A 4835-nucleotide genomic window follows, 5' to 3' on the forward strand; every position below is an offset into this window, starting at 1 on the left:
AAGACAGTAGTTTTGTTTTTGATTTTATTCTTTTGGAGTTGGTGGTGATGAGTCCCATTAGTGGTCGTCCTATGAGGTATACTTAACAGTAATATCCTGGAGTGGATAGTTACAGTATCTTTTGATAGCTTCACCTGCTTTTGGAGGGATGACCAGTGAATTTATATTTATATCACAGTCAGTACTATTTTAAGTAGATTGTCTCTTAGAGGATTAAGAATTGGGTCCCAGAGTAGATTTTTTTGAAGACTGGAAAAGATACAGGAGAGCACAGGGAGGAGTCTAGACACTGATTTCTGAGGCTTGGTGCCCTGGCATTGAAGAGATCCTGTTGGCACATGTGCTGTAGTGTTGGGGTTGTGGATACGATAAATTCCAATGGTCACGAGTCTACCCTCAGAACCGAGTTTATATCCACCTGTTTTACAGAGGTGGAAATGAAAACTGTCTCTGAAGTTGACGTGTTCTCCTTTGCCCCTTTCATGCTCTTGAAGATCTCACGAACTGCCAAGCCCATATGTGACAGGATGAGAGACAGCCAACTATCCAGGAAGTCTGATAGGCAAGTAAAGCAGAAGCATGTGGTAAGCAATTGCAAAAGTGCATAGCTGCTTGGGCAGCCTAGAAGGAGGCAACCGTGCTAGCTATGATAGGTCTGTGTGCATGGCACAAGCCATGGCCCTGACTTGGAGACCTGATAAGCATGGGTTACCTTGGGCCTTTGTTTCCCTTGAGGGCCATAGCCTGTGGTCTTTGTCATGGGGACCAGACACACCCCTCCTTTAGAATTCCATCTGTAGCACCCTAGTCGGTTCAACATTTTTTGGTGCTGGTTACCTTGATGAGTTGAATTTATTTTTTCATAGTTAAACACCTTTAATTTAATCCAATTCATACAGATGATGAGCACCTTGTTTTGGGAGGCAGGATAACCCTTTATAAAATATAATTGTCATTCATTAAAAATTAAGTCTTAAAAATACTGTTTTAGGTAGGGAAAACTCAGGATATACAAACCATTCAGTAGTATTTCTTCTGTTCCCTCGTGAGTAAAATCCACAACCTTTGGTTAACTTTCAGTGCTGTGCTGTGTGTTAGAGAGTCCGTGTTTTCACTGTGGAATGCCTTGTGTACCTTTGAGAGAGGAGGTACCTAGCATCCAAGTTAAAGTAATAATAACGGCTTACTGTTGACTTTGACACTTTATTTTGTTTGTAATTAAATAGTAGGAATGCTGCCATTTTGTTTGAAGAGTTTTGAAACCAGAAACTTGCACATGCTTTAGATAATTCCTAGCAGGAGTCATTTTTGCTGTTTGGGGACCTTGAAACTGTCCACTGGGCTTAGTCACTATTGAATTTAGCAGTGCTCTTGGTAATACTCATGCTTACCTGCATTTTAAAGACAAGCTAATCTTAGTGAGCTTTGAACTGGACTTTCTGGGAAAGCCTCTGTTCATTATGGGATACTGGTCCTTCTTGTTTGTGATATTGTTAATACAGTTCCCCTATATTATGTCCGATGAAGTTAATGTTGTCTTTTCAGAATGTTTTCAGATTTTCTTACTCACCTGTGTGGTTTGTGGATGTGCAGAACACCTGTTGATGAGTCATGCATGTGGTCATGGTGCAGCATTAGTGCCTCTAGTGGGTTGGATCTGAGATAGTTGCATTTCCTCCTGTATGCATAAGGAAATACCTCATATTGCATAGAGGGAGGATTCATCCTGTTTCTGTACTTAGCTGCCAACACTTTGATTATACTACAGAATATTCAGTCATGTCATGATGAGCTTTTTCTTTTTCCTTTCTTTTTTTTTTTTTTTTTTTTTTTGGTTTTTCGAGACAGGGTTTCTCTGCAGCTTTAGAGCCTGTCCTGGAGCTAGCTCTTGTAGACCAGGCTGGTCTCGAACTCAGAGATCCGCCTGCCTTTGCCTCCTAAGTGCTGGGATTAAAGGCATGCGGCACCACTGCCCGGCTTGATGAGCTTTTTCTTGAACAAAAATGACATTGCATGTCCTTTTGTGTATTTTTTTTCCTTCCAGTTTTAGGACTTACTATGGAAAATCTCATATGAATTGATAAAACTTCTGTTGGAAGAACATCCATGTTTTTTTTGTTTTGTTTTGTTGTTAATTTATTTGGTTGATTTTGACTGTTTGAGACAGTCATTCTCAGGTTTTCAACTCTGAGAGCTGTGATTGTAGGGATTGCCACCACAGTGGTACATTTGTGAGGTCTTATGTGTTGAAGCTTTTTTCTTTTGGTTTCCTAAGTGGCTCTGTGCTGTTCTTCCCGTCCTCTCCTTTTCACCCACATGTGTCCCTTACCTAAGAAACAGTGGTCTTGTTTTTGTGAAGGTCTTCTGGATGTTTTTGAGGTGATATGTCACCCACGATGAACCTGATGGTGAACTGCATGAGCAGGGCTGACATCCATTCCAGCCATGTCTTCCTATTGGTATAAAAAATTTAGTTTTGATTAGTTTCTTTTTTTCTTGGCATTACTTTACAGGTGTTCCTGCTGAAAGCCGGAGCATATTTTAGGAGTGTAAACCATTGAGGACTCTTGTTTTTAGGTGTACATAAAAGATAGCTTTGCCTTAAGCTCTGATGTTCCTTAAAAAAGCAATAACCCTACACTAGAAATAAAAGCCTTCAGTTGTGCTTTCATCTGAGAGAAACGCCAGAGCCCAGTTTGGCACAGGTGGAGCGCATTGTCAATTTATAGTTTTCGGGAAGGTCTGAGGAACTGAGAGGTGAGCTGAAGGTACGTAACTGGCTTTCAGAATGCACTTTAAAGTGATCGCGAGGTTCTCAGTCTCTTTTCCTGTTACTCTAATAAAAAGCTCTGACAAAGGCAACTTAAGGGGAGAAGGTTTTATTTTAGCTCACTGTTCAAAGGTCATCATGGCAGGGAAGTCAGGTGGCAGGACCTTGAAATAGCTAGTCACATGACATCCACAGGCAGGAACACAAAGCAGTGAATGCATGCTGCTGCCGAGTTCCTTTCTGCATTTATGCAGTCCACGGTGCCAGCAAGGGCATGTGTCACCAAGGTGAATGGATGCTCTCACCTTAGTGAAGGTGGTCGTGCTCATCTGCAGGCATGCCCAAGAGGTTCATCACCCATGGAAGTCTAGATTCTGGTAAGTTGGCAATTAACACTGCCACACAAAAGCAGCAGATAAGAGAATAAAACTCTGAATGAATTTGAAGAGTTAATGAATAAATATATTCTATTGACTCCTGCTCCCCAAATTTAAGTCCTTTCTTTTAAGATAAGTATAATATCTAACACTTAACTATTTTAGGAACCCTGGATTTCATCTCTTCAGGGGATAGGGGATCTGGTAGTTAGCCATGCAGCCCTTGCATGAAGGTGAGTGAAGACATTCATGGCATGAATAGCACCAGGGTCAACTGCTTCTGTACTCTTGGCTGCTTTCCCCAGGTTGGTGACACATAATCAGTACAAGAAAAGGACACGGAGCACAGCACATAGATAGCCTCGGTCATCATTCTCCAGTAACCTTGGGTGCTTCAGTCTTAATTTTAAACCTCAAAATAAACTTGTGATTAATTTTAGTTTTCATTTATCTATTGAGAATTGCCTTGATCTACAACAACATAAATGGTGCTAAAAATATGGTAGTCTTTATGAGAACGCAGCAGCCACTGTGGTGCTGTGACTTCAGAGTAGCCCAGATGAACGTGAGTAATGAATGCCCTTTCATTTCCATTCTGTCTGTGAAAGGACTCTGGCTTTGTTACCTGCATTGTAGCAGCTCAAGGAGGTTGGCAGCCCAGTCAGAGATTCTGCCTGTGGGGGAGGGCATGGTTTTCCCTGGGGATCATCACAAGATGCACTTAGGAAACTTGCTGTGCTCTTGTCGCCTTGATTAACAATGTCTGCTCTTTGCACTCTGGCATGGCAATGCTGGTCAGTCATCCACTGCCCTAAAAGCCAAACTCCTAAGCTGTGGGCATTTTGGGTTGTGAACTGATCTCAGGTGCCTGGCCCATGGGGTGGAAGCTTCCTGTCATTTATAGTGTCTCTTGTCTTCACTGTTGAAGATTGAGCTTCCTCTTAGTCTTTGCTTTTGATCCCTTTAATACACTCAGATGCCAAGGATTGTGAAAACAACTCAATAAACTTAGAAAACTCTGAAGCCTGTTCTGGTGCTGTGGTTAAGTATCTGTTTTTAAGGACTGTGGCAGACTGGGACCTGTGCTGAAGTCAGCTCTGACATCTCACTGCCTTTGTGGGCAGAGGGATTAAGATTTGGTGTGTGGAGCCGGGCAGTGGTGGCGCACGCCTTTAATCTCAGCACTCGGGAGGCAGAGGCAGATGGATCTCTGTGAGTTCGAGGCCAGCTTGATCTACAAGAGCTAGTTCCAGGACAGGCTCCAAAGCCACAGAGAAACCCTGTCTCGAAAAAAAAAAAAAAAAAAAAAAATTTGGTGTGTGGGAAGCTGGAGAGATGGCTCAGCAGTTAAGAGTACCGGCTGCTCTTCCAGGGTACTCTGGTTTAATTCCCAGCATCCCTACATAGCAGCTCACAGTGGTCTGTAACTCCAGTTCCAGGGGGCCTGACACCATGGCAAAACACCAAAGAACATAAAGTAAAATAATATTTGGTGTGTGTTACTAGGCAGTGCTGAAGGTAGAAGATATTCCGTGATCAGCATAGTGTCTGAAGGTATGCAGTTTGGCTGTGGGTCTGGGTCGAACAACAGCTCCACTGCCTATTCTCAGTAAGATGAGCATGACTTGGGTAAGTTACTGATCCTCCCTAAATCTTTATCTTGACCGTGTACAACCTGTTGGAGGTGG

This window comes from Arvicola amphibius, chromosome 3 (assembly GCF_903992535.2).
Source record: "Arvicola amphibius chromosome 3, mArvAmp1.2, whole genome shotgun sequence".
In the NCBI taxonomy this organism is placed as follows: domain Eukaryota; kingdom Metazoa; phylum Chordata; class Mammalia; order Rodentia; family Cricetidae; genus Arvicola; species Arvicola amphibius.